Genomic DNA, 12,951 nt, shown 5'->3' on the forward strand with positions numbered 1-12,951 from the left:
CAAGTGCTCTACCAACTGAGCTACCCAAACAAATGCTTGGGTAGACCAGTTGGTGGAGCACTTACCCGCGAAAGGCAAAGGTCCTAAGTTCGAGTCTTGATCTGGCATACAGTTTTAACCTGTCAGGAAGTTTCAATAAAGATAAAGTTTTTGAGAAGTCTAATACATGTAACAATATTGGAAATGATGGCAAACGAATGGATTACGGAATTAACACATGAGATATCTCTATAAAAGAAGAATGAAAAAAAGAAGATTAAGGTGGTATGGGGATTTGGACTGATTACAGGAGATGAGGATCTGTAGAAACATGCACAAGATGGAGCTGGAAGGCAGGAGACCAAGGAACAAGTGGCTAAAAGGAGTGGAAGAAAGCAACTGGAAGAGAGGACTGGGGTAGAGTAGCTACAGGGACGTGTGTGTGTGTGTGTGTGTGTGTGTGTGGGCGCGCGAGAGAGAGAGTGTATACCTGTCCTTTTTTCCCCATAAGGTAAGTCTTTCCGTTCCCGGGATTGGAATGACTTCTTACCCTCTCCATAAAACCCACATCCTTTTGTCTTTCCCTCACCTTCCCTCTTTCCTGACGAAGCAACCGCCGGTTGCGAAAGCTCGAATTTTATGTGTATGTTTGTGTTTGTTTGTGTGCCTATCGACCTGCCAGCGCTTTTGTTTGGTAAGTCACATCATTTTTGTTTTTAGATATATTTTTCCCATGTGGAATGTTTCCCTCTATATACATATATATATGTGTGTGTGTGTGTGTGTGTGTGTGTGTGTGTGTGTGTGTGTGTGTGTGTGTGCGCAGAGTGGCGAGGGGTGGGGGGAGAAGAGGAAGGTGGAAATATAAAGGGAGACAGGGAGGGGACAGAGTTGAAAACAGGGAGGGGAGCTCGGGGGTTGGGTTGTTTGTGGGAAGAGGCCAAACAGGGAGGTCATCGGTCTCATCGGATCAGGGAAGGAAGTTGGCCGTGCCCTTTCAGAGGAACCATCCCGGCATTTGCCTGGAGCGATTTAGGGGAACCACGGAAAACCTAAATCAGGATGGCCGGGCGCGGGATTGAACCGTCGTCCTCCCGAATGCGAGTCCAGAATGAGGGGAGCTGGGACCACATGCCCATATTGACAGCGGGGGAGGGGGCGGTGGGTGGGGGAGTGGTGGCCAATCCCCGTCCCAAATTTCCACTAACCTGTTTCCTGGTGCATCAACTAACCTTTTCCCTTCTCTCCACATCATTCTTGTCTCTTTTCAAATTGTATACTGCCTTCTCTGTCTCTCTCTTTTCCCCTCTCCCTTTCCCCACTCTTCATTTCCACTTTCCTTTCCTCCCCCCCCCCCCCCCCCCCCCCCACACACACAAGAAAAATAACTTTCCTCTCCTCTCTATATCTCATAATGCCCTACCCTCCAATCCTGCTATACCCTATTTACCTCATGCATCCTTCCATTTCCCTTTCAATAATCAGTAACTGATAATCAATAATCACTCAAACTGCAGCCCTGGGTGTGTGTGTGTGTGTGTGTGTGTGTGTGTGTGTGTGTGTGTGTGTGTGTGTGTGTGTGTGTCTACTCTTACAAGAAAAAACTTGAAAGCTAATGTGATGCTGTTTTCTGTTACATGGTTCTATGCTCTATGCTCCACTACAGGTGAGTGGTTACCCCTACATTATTTTACGTGTTGTTCCATTATTATTAAACTTTCATCCTGTTGATGTTCATAATGAAAGCTGTCATGAACTATGCTAGCAAATGTCATACGAAAACTGAAAATTTGATTAAACCTCAAACAGGGATTGACTCACAATGTGCAAAACCAGAGAGATCCAGCAGCAGGATGATTAGATTTCAACATTCTACAAGCACTATGCTCATCGAAGATAGGAAAAGTTAACGACATATTCTTCACACCACTATTTGTGGCATTTAGTTAAAACTTGTTCCAATAAAGTTACAGCTAACACAAAAAATGACACCCACAGAAAGTTTAACTTCATTGTCTTCTTGCTGTTATATGTTTCTCCAGGAATCATTTTTTATTTTTGTATTTAAGTTCACATTTTGCCACATAGTTTGTTTTATGACTCACCAACTACATATTTAATTGCAGTTCCAGAATGATTCCCATATCTCCCTTTGCCAACTTTCATTAGAACAACAATACTTGCCATCAGGAACTCTGGGTGGGTTGAACCTACCGTATAAGATCTCAGCTATGAAACACGACATAATAATGATGTGGACAGTGCCATCATATGTGTGTAATCAAAGACAGAACGGAACACTGACAATATTTTATTTAACTCCTACAATTTTGTTTGAAATGTTGGTTGTGGTGACAGACTGGTATAATGAATTCTTCTCAGGTTATCAGCCGAGTGGTGGTGTCGTCTTGTCCCAATGTTTTAATGAGTTTCGTACCCATCATCATCTGGTCTTAATAAGAGAACTAAACTCAAATTAAAAAGTGGTGTGTTTGTTTTTAAAAACAAAGCATCTTTCTGAACATGTCACAACATGATGAGCAATAATAATAATAATAATAATAATAATAATAATAATAATAATATATTAGTAAGACATACAACCTTTGATGACAGGCAATAAAATATCACTCTTAAACCTACCGGTGGAGCTATGCACAAAAGCAAATCATTTGAAGACAATTAATATCTGTTACATTACATTCTCAAATTGATTTAGTAGTTGCTATAATGAAAACCCATGAGAGTACATCAAGCAGAAAGGAGTCTTAGCTAGGAAAAAGAAATGTGATGATGTACAAGAAGAACTGAAAGCCGTGATGGAATTTTATATAACACATATTTGTTGATCAAATATTTTTACTTATTCAACCATATCACCACCACCACCACCACCACCACCACCACCACCACCAGCCAATTCAATCATTAAATGTGGCCTCTTCGAGTCCAACCATATAATGGGCTGTTAATTTTCTCTCTCCCATTATTTGTATTTAATGACAACACTGTCAACTCTAGCACTAAATGGGGCACCCAGGATCAAAACTGCCAAAGTCAGTTTGCGAAAATGAGTTTAAAGTAGAAGTATATCACTATCAGCTGAAACAAGAATATGTTTCAAAATCAGCCATGTCCTTGTGTTATAGAGCACTGAACTGTTTGTTAGAATGAGCCAAGCCCTGCAGGCAGTAAATTCATAGTTGGCCATGTCAAGGAACAAATAACAATCTTCATGTCACAGCATCTTTGTCTGGAATCTTGTGTTACTATATTGTGCAACAATGTGACCATACGATTAGAAAAAATAATCCTTGTATTCTATATTCTTTGAAGTCATAATATTTCATTTCTACACTGGTAACACCAATCTTTTGCACTAATTTCCATATTCATTGGTTTCTTACCATTTTATAATACTGATATTGGAAAGTACCAAAGACTGTGGAAAAAGAGGAAAAACGCTGGCTAAAATGACACCACACACAGTGATCAAAGGCATTACTCTTCCTGTCTCTAAAACAAAAGGCGTTAAAAAAATATCCTGTAGAAACACTTTGGCCCAACATAGGAAGATCTTCAGTCATTTCTGTTTTACAAAACAATAATATTGAAACACTTTGGACTGGTGCTGAGAGTTCCAACATGGTCTCTCAAGTCTGCATCAACGGTTCATGTGAAATGCCTTATGTAATCTACACCGGTATTCCACAATCCACCTCATGGTATGTGGCGCATGGTACCTTGTACCACTATTACTCATTTACTTCCCGTTCCACTAGCAAATAGAATGAGGGGGAAAAATACTGTCTATATGCCTTCACATGAGCCCCAATTTTTTGTAACTTATACTTATGGTCCTTATACGCAATGTATGTTGGCGGTAGTAGGGTTATTCTGCAGTAAGCTTCATATGCCAGTTCTCTAAATTTTCTCAGTGTAGTTCTTTGGAATGAATGTCTTCTTCCCTCCAGAGATAACCACTTGAGCTCCCAAAGCATATCTGTAACACTTGCATGCTGATCGAACCTATCAGTAACAAGTCTAGCAGCTCGCCTCTGAATTGCTTAGATGTCTTCTTTCAATCAGACCTGGTACAGATCCCAAACACTTGAGCAGTACTCAAGAATAGGTCGCACTAGCATCCTATATGAAGGCTCCTTTACAGATGAGCCACACTTTCCTAGAATTCTCCTAACACACCAAAGTTGACTATTTGCCTTTCCTAATACAATCCTCCCATGCTCCTTCCATTTCATATTGCTTTGCAACATTACATCCAGATATTTAAACAATGTGACTATGTCACACATGATACTGCTAATGCTATACCCTAACACAATGGGTTTGTTTTTCCAACTCATCTGCATTAACCTGTATTTTTCTACATTTAGAGCTAGCTGCCATTCATCACACTGACTAGAAATTTTGTCTAAGTCATCTTGTATCCTCCTACAGTCACTCAATGGCTACACCTTACTGTACACCATAGTATCATCAGCAAACAACCACAGATTGCTGCCCATCCTGTCCACCAAATCATTTATGTATGTAAAGAATAACAGTGATTCTATTACACTTCCTGGGGCCTGCTGATGACGCCCTTGTCTCTGATGAACATTCCCCATCAAGGACAACATACTTAGTTCTAGAACTTACAAAGTCTTTGAGCCATTCACATATCTGTGAACCTATTCCATGTCCTCATACCTTCTCCAACTGCCTGCAATGGGGTACTGTGTCAAACATATTTCCCAAATCTAGAAATATGGGATCTGCTTTTTGCCCTTCATCCATAGTTCCTAGTGAATAATATGAGAAAAGGGCAAGCTGCGTTTAACACAAGTGATGCTTCCTAAAACCATGCTGATTCATGGACATAAGCTTCTCAGTCTCATGAAAATTTATTATATGCCAACTGAGAATACGTTCAAGGATTCTGCAAAAAAAAGAAAATGTTACAGATACTGGTCCATAATTTTTTGGGTCCGTTCTTTTTTTGCTTCTCATACACAGAAGTCATCTGCACTTTTTTCCAGTCGCTTGGGACTTCGGCTGGGTGAGAGATTCGTGATAAATGCAAGTTAAGCACACACACACAAATCTCTACTAACCTTTGCTTGTCGTCATTTGTGTGTTCTCTTTTGATCCAAGAGTGTGACAGCCTCTGCTTTCTCAGGAGTTTGTAAATTCTGTTATTAAACCACGGTGAATGTTTTCCATACTTAATCCACTCACTAGGCACATAATTCTCTAGACCATAATTTACCATCTCCTTAAACTTTGCCAATATTTCCTCTCTGTTGATCTTACTGCAATTAAGTTATGTCATTTCGCTGTCTATGTGAGATGCTATCTGCTCTTTTGAACAGAAATGCTCTCCTAGCATTCTTGACTGATCTATTAATGTTTTTAAACATAGTTGCTATAAAGACATCATGATCGCTAATCCCTATTTCTAAATTGATCGTGTGGTCTGCCAAACTATGAGGTGGAAACCAAATTTTTTGGGACTGGAAAGTAGGAGTAGCAGATCTTTGCACCACTAGGTGGCGAGAGCTGCATATCTGATGAGTCAGTGTGCGGAGTGGCATTCAGCTGCGAGGACGTGTTGCATGTCCACAGTGATCTCTGTAATGCTTTGTGTTTGGTGAGTGGCGATTTTATGATGGATCCGTGAACAGAACAGCGTGTGTATCAAATTCTGTGCGAATCTCAGGGAAAGTGCTATGGAGACCCTTGCATTGATTCAACATGTGTTTGGTGGACAGAGCATGAGAGCAACAATTGTCCCAGTGGAAGAGCCCTGGCTCTCCAGGACCCAAAAAAGCGAGACAGGTGAAGAGCAAAGTGAAGATCATGATCATTATTTTCTTTGATACTAAGGGAGTTGTGCACAAAGAATTCGTCCCACCCAACCAAACGGTGAATTCCGCATAGAACTCTGACATTTTACGACGGCTCAATGAAGACGTGCAGCGTCGATGGCTCAAACTTTGATGTCAAGGGAACTGGCTGCTGCATCACGACAACGTACCCTGTCACACGCCCTTGCTCACCAGGACTTTTTTGGCAAAAACAACATGGCGGTTGTACCCCACACACCGTACTCACCAGATTTGGCACCCTGCGACTTCGCGCTATTCCCAAAACTTAAACTCAAATTGAAAGGCCACTGGTTCAACAAAAGAACCATCACTGGTGGTGATGAACACCCTCAAAGAACAGGACCTTCAGAAAACGTTTGACCAGTGGCAGAAGTGCTGGGACCGGTGTGTTAGTTAGTTAGTTATATTACTTGTTCCATGGATCATGAACACGATTCTTTCGTAAAGATGTGGAATGTGTCAAAGTACACAAAATTCATTTATCCCAAATAATCATTGTTAGTCTTATATACGGTACAATTGTTAATACTTACTGTATTTCTTTGGCCTATGTCTAAAAATTCATCTATGGAGTAGAAGGAGTTGTCATTCAGGAATTCCCTTAACTTACTTTTGAATGCCGATTGGTTGTCTGTCAGACTTTTGATATTGTTTGGCAATTGACCAAAAATTTTTGTGGCAGTATAATTCACCCCCTTTTGTGCCAATGTCAAATTCAATGAATGGTAGTGAAGGTCACCCTGTCTCCTAGTATTGTAGCTGTGGACTGTGCTATTAATTCTGAAGTGATCTGGGTTACTAACAACAAATTTCATTAGGCTGTATATATATATATTGTGAAGCTACTGACAATATCCCTAATTCTTTAAATAATTGTCTACAGGATGATCTTGGATGAGCCCCAGACATTATTCTGATAACATGTTTTTGTGCAATAAATACCTCCTTTCTTAGTGATGAATTGCCCCAAAAGATGATTCCATAAGAAAGCAACGAATGAAAATATGCATGGTAAGCTAACTTACTGATGTGCTTGTCTCCAAAATTTGCAATGACACTAATAGCATAGGTAGCTGAGCTCAATCGTTTCAGTAGATTGTCAATGTGTGTCTTCCAGTTTAAATTCTGATCAATACAGACACCCAGAAATTTTGAACAATCTGCTTTAGCTAAAGATTTTCCCCCACACTCTATATTTATTTCCGATGTTATGCCTTTCCCTGTACTGAACTGTATGTACAGTGTTTTTTCAAAGTTCAATGAAAGTCCATTTGCGGAAAACCACCTAATAACTCTTTGAAAAACATTATTTGCATTTTCCTCAGCTGATTCTTGCTTTTTAGGCTTGATTACAATACTTGTGTCATCTGCAAAGAGAACCAAGTTTGCATCTTCATGAATATAATTAGGCAAATCATTAACATATATTAAAAACAATAAAGGCCCCAAGACAGAACCCTGTGGTACCCCATTCTTGATACATCCCCAGTCTGAATAATCTGATGCCCTTTGTGTACTATGTGGGTTTACTGTTTCAACCTTCTGCATTCTACCAGTTAAATATGAAGTGAACCATCTGTGTACTGAAACATTCATTCCATAGTACTTCAGCTTATCTAAGAGGATTTCATGATCCACACGATCAAAAGCCTTAGAGAGATCACAGAAAATCCCAATTGGTGATGTTCTACTATCCAGAGCATTTAAAATTTGATCAGTGAAAGTGTGTATAGCACTATCTGTTGTGTACGTGCGGATGGGAACTACTTCCAGGGTGATGGTGACCATTAGTCCAAAGGCAAGGTTTTCAACAGATGGCAGCACCAGTCCCGAAAATTTTGGATAGTACCTCATAGTTGCTCAAGACAGTTTTCAAAGAACATGTTCAAAAGTACTTTGCGAATCCTTAGCTATCCCAGTCTATACTTGGCAGGTAAAAGTCATGTCCAATAGTATTGTACGATCTGGGTATTTACATGCTAGTGACTGTAGAATTTCTTTGAATGACTCTAGAATTGTCACAGAAGAAAGAGGTGGCTGGTAAAAACATCCAAAAATTAACTTGGTTTTACCTAGACTTGCTATATGCGACCAGATAACTTCACTATCACACTTAATTTCGACCTCAATAGACACAATAGACTTTCAGTGAGACAAATTCTGTTTTGTATTATTCTCAGTTTCTAATGATGTTCTTCATATGTTATTATTTCATTTATGTTGAAATACTTTTTTTATCACTATAAAGAAATTAACAGCAATGTCACTATTATCATTTATTTGTTTTCTCCAGAAGACTTTGGAATTTAAACAGTGTACAGTTTCATTAAAAAAAAAATATATAAAATTGCAACAAAAACAGCCAAATCATAATTGAAAGTAACAAAAAATCTGTTCATTATGAATCAGATTTTACAAAACAATACAACGTATTAAACCATTAAGGATGCAACTATCAAAGGAAAATGTCTGTGACCATCAATGTATTGTCTGCAGAGATTTATAATCCAGATTGAAAAATACATCTTCAGTGTTTTGGCTGGTTTTGATACTAGACACCTCAAGAGTCATTGAAAGATATTTTCAACGGGTTGTTACTGAACGAGAAAAATTTTGTGAATTAGGCATGGAGACAACGTGAACATCACAGTGTTAATGGAATAATTGGTAACTATTCCTAATATTTATTGATTTATCCAATTAAATGATCCTAGTCCATGCTAGTGTTTATCTTTAACTACATCATGAGAAGACACTATCTAAACTAGTCAAATACAAGAATGATATGAGTTTACATCTTTTTCTCCCAAGCATTGTGGTACATTACAGATTGGATCCATATCTACTTCTTCCTCAATTTTCTTATGGCCCTATTTTTCCTCTTATGGCATTTTAGTATATTAATTACAGACAGTAGTTACACAGGTGAGAAATGTAAGGAAAACAACTAATCATAGATACATTTATAAGGCTATAGGTTGTAGAGTAAGATGCTCTGGATTAACTGAAACTTTCAGAACTGCTTTGCACAACCAAACTGACCTTTCGACCTTAACTTGGTCTCGGGCTATGCTACAGATCAGTATGTCACCACAACTAAACTTGTGTATTCACATTTGTTAGTTTCACCAAAGCATAACTACCATGTCACCTTCCAACCTAATCTATATCTTGGGCTAAGCAACAGGTTGACTGCTACATTCATACTTCGGAAACCATTATATGGCGTGTAATGGAGGAAACTTTGCACCATTACTAGTCATATCCTTTTCCTGTTCCACTTGTAAAAAGTATGAGGGTTAAATGACTGTCTATATGCATACTAATTTCTCTCATGTTCGTGGTCCTTATAAAAAATGTATGTTGACAGCTGTACAATCATTCTGCAGTCATTCTGCTGGATCTCCAAATTTTCTCAATTGTCTTCCATGAAAAGAATGTAATGTTCCCTCCAGAGTTCCCACTTGAGTTCACAAAACATGTCCACAATACTCATGTGTTGCTCACTCGCCTCTGCAATGCTTTCTAGTATTTCTTTAAACTGACCTGATAATAGAAATCCCCGACAGTAGAGCAGAACTCAAGAATGGGCTGCACGTTAGGGATGAACCACACTTTCATAAAATTCTATCAATAAACTGAAGTGAACTGTTCCCCTTCCCTAATATCATTCTTACAGGCTCATTCCATTTCATATCAATTGGGAATGTTACAGCCCAATGTTTAATCAACGTGACTGTGTCAAGCAGCACACTACTAGGCTGTATGCAAACATTACAGGATTGTTTTTCCTACTCATCTGCATTAACATACATTTTTCTGCATTCAGAGCTGGCTCCCATTTATCACAACTACACTGGTGTCCAAAACTAAAGCAAGAAATTGCCATTTCCCTGTCCTTTCTCTAATTCACGATATAATCATACAAACTGTCAACTGATGTGTTTATGATTGTGTTCTGCGGGGAAGATGGTATTCTGACCAATGGACAACCATGCGAGCAATGATGTCAGAGGCCCTACCTAATAGTATTTGCAGGGTAGTCCCGCATTCACAACTGCTGTGTACACAGTCACAGACCATGCAGTATGGCACACAGAAGACATCTATAGATGCTCTGCTGTGAAGGATCATAGAAAGAACTGAAGCAGGAGTGTTGCAAACTGTTACAGCCTGAAGGCTTAATGTGAATTGTTCTGTTGTTTCTTGGATGAGGAGACAGTTTATAAGAGCCTGAAATTGTATCCCAGAGACCAGAATATTATCAACCATGTGTGAAATCAGAAAGAGTGGCCCGTTAGTTGGCTGTAAGGGCATGACAGTACTGCCTTCGCACTGCATTGCAACTGGCATGTGACCTCCCAGCATCCCCTGGATGTGTTGTATCGAGGCAAATGTTGTACAGAAGGCTTCAGCAGAGAGGTCTTCATTGTTGGAGACCTTCTGTCTGTTTACCTCTGGTGTGTTTTCACAGAAGGGAATGTTTAGAGTGAAACTGTAAACATGGCACCTGGACGGTCATAAGGTAGGCCAATGTTGTTTTCACAGGTGACTTTCAATTTGGTCTGGAGAGTGATTCTCAATGGATACACATCTGGAGGGCACGTGAAACACAAAATCGGGACCCAGACATTGTGGAAAGAGACCGATATCGAGGAGGATCCCTAATGGTGTCGGCAGGGATTATGTGGGCCACTCAAACTCCTCTTCATGAAAATGTATGTGTGAATCAGCAAAATTTAACTGCTGTCAGGTATCATGAGATCTTGGGATCTCATGTGACTTTGTATTGATGGACGATAATGCTCGACCACTTAGAGCACGGGTGGTTGATATTTTTTGGGGAATGGAAGATATTGCATGCATGTCATGGCCTGCTCACTCTCCTGATTTCAATCCCATGGAGCATGTCTGGGATGCACTATGGAGATGGGTTGCATACCGTCAGCATTCACCAATCAATCTCCAAGGCTTGTGAGCAGCTCCGCAGGAAGAATGGGCAATTCTTGTCTCAACACGAGTGTGATAAAACCATTCACAGCATGTCCCATCGTCATCAGGCCTGTATTGATGCCAGAGGTGGTCACATCCCATAGTGAGCACATTAACCAGTTGTCAGAATGCATGTACAAATCCATTAAGTTGGAAAAAAACAGAGAACATTTTTGTCTATCATTATGCATGTTGCAGTTGATTACATTCTGTATTCTTTACATTGTTTCTAGTTTAATATCACCTGTTTATACTGTTTTGTGGCAAAATAAAAGCAATTCTGCAACATTTCATTTTGTATCATCCTACAGTCATTCATCTTTGGCACTTTCACTTACACCACAACATTATTAGTGAACAACCACAGACTGCTGCCCATCCTGCCCACCAAACCATTCATGTATGTAGAGAATAGCAGCGATTCTATTACACTTTCCTGTTCATCAGATCATTTACTTATATAGAAAATAACAGCAGTTCTATCACACATTCACGTTACACTCCTGACAATACCCTTGTCTCTGATGAACACTTGCCATTGAGGACGATGTACTGCCTTCTATTACTGAATAAATCTTCAAGCCAAATGCAATTATGGAACCTAATCTGTATGATCATTGTATCTTTGTTAAGTCTGCAATGAGGCACCACGTCAAACTTGCTTTCCAGGATATCGTGTGAGAAAAAGGCAAGTCGAATTTCACATGAGTGATACTTTCAATATCAGACACCCAAATAGGATGTGTTCTAAACCAAAACTTGGAACAAGAAAGAATGTGTAGATAAACTTCAACTAATACAGCAACTTAATAACTAAAAATTAAATGAATGGGCTCTGGTAAAGTGACTATAGCATTTTCGAAGCTAAGCTTCCGTTGTGCATGAAATAGATAGATTACAATCAGCTTTATTATCAGTTTTGACTTATGGCCACATGAACTCTTAATGACTGGGGAGGAAAATTTAATAACATCTCTTCATCTCTTACAATCAGCTTTATTAACAGTTTTGACTTATGGCCACATGAACTCTTGATGACTGGGGAGGAAAATTTAATAATATCTCTTCATCTATCCCTAACTACTGCAACATATATCAACTTGAAGCAGTTGACTGTACTCAAAACTTTGACTTTGTCTACTTTTTTTTTATTTTTTTTACACCCCAAGGGCTTCCTCCATTACCGAACTGATAAATTCATAATGTCTCAGGATGTGTTCTATCAACTAATCCTCCTTTTAATGAAGTTAGGCAATAAATTTATTTTCTCGTCATTTCAATTCAGTATCAGCTCATTAGTAATCCGACATACCATCTAATCCTCAAGCATTATTCTGTATATCACATTTCAAAAGCTTCTATTCTCTTCTTGTTTGTTTATTGACCACAATTCACTCCTGTCAAAGACTACACTCTGACAAATACCTGTAAAAAAGACTTCATCACACTTAAATTTCTCTTTCCCATATATATATATATATAGCATTTTGTATCCTCTCTGCTATGGCCACCATCCGTTATTTGCTGACAAGTTAGGCAGAACTTATCTACTACTTTCTGCATCTCACTTCCTTCCTAACCTAAACAATCTTCCATGTCTTTTGCCCTCTCTGACTGAATTACAGTCTCATCAACGAACCTCAAAGTTTTTATTTCTTCTACTTGGACTTTAATTCTCTTCTCAAATTTTTACTCACTACACCCCAGTCAGTAATAGGAAGCCAGGTAAGTACATTGTCACTTGGCCGAGTAAGTTCTTTCCTGGAGTACTTAACATGTACTGTACCATGGCTTGTGCAGAATGTGTGTAGGTGTAGAAAAGCCCGAGATAGTGACATAATAGATGGGTAAAAAAATCATAAAATGTGCAGTGCTGACCAAGATGGATATGATAGTAAGTTTGGTTTTATAGGGTCTGAACTATAAGGTTAGCAGTTCCTTCATCATTGGGGGCCTCCACTGTTAATGGCAATGAGAAGAATACACAGACACCTTTCCCACTGTCAGATCTATTTGTTATAACACACTATAGTAGTTCAGACTAAAATAATAACAAGCAGCACAGGAATGTTCGGGCAGCTAAGAAACACAG

The 12,951-nt window shown here is 39.2% G+C and overlaps 1 protein-coding gene across 2 annotated transcripts in view; it reads right to left on the minus strand.

The window, feature by feature from the left end:
• LOC126354730 (uncharacterized) overlaps positions 1–12,951 on the minus strand; it is a 44,211-nt gene that overhangs the window by 23,136 nt on the left and 8,124 nt on the right. The gene's annotated exons all lie outside the window — the stretch shown is intronic.

Source organism: Schistocerca gregaria, chromosome 3 (assembly GCF_023897955.1).
Source record: "Schistocerca gregaria isolate iqSchGreg1 chromosome 3, iqSchGreg1.2, whole genome shotgun sequence".
In the NCBI taxonomy this organism is placed as follows: domain Eukaryota; kingdom Metazoa; phylum Arthropoda; class Insecta; order Orthoptera; family Acrididae; genus Schistocerca; species Schistocerca gregaria.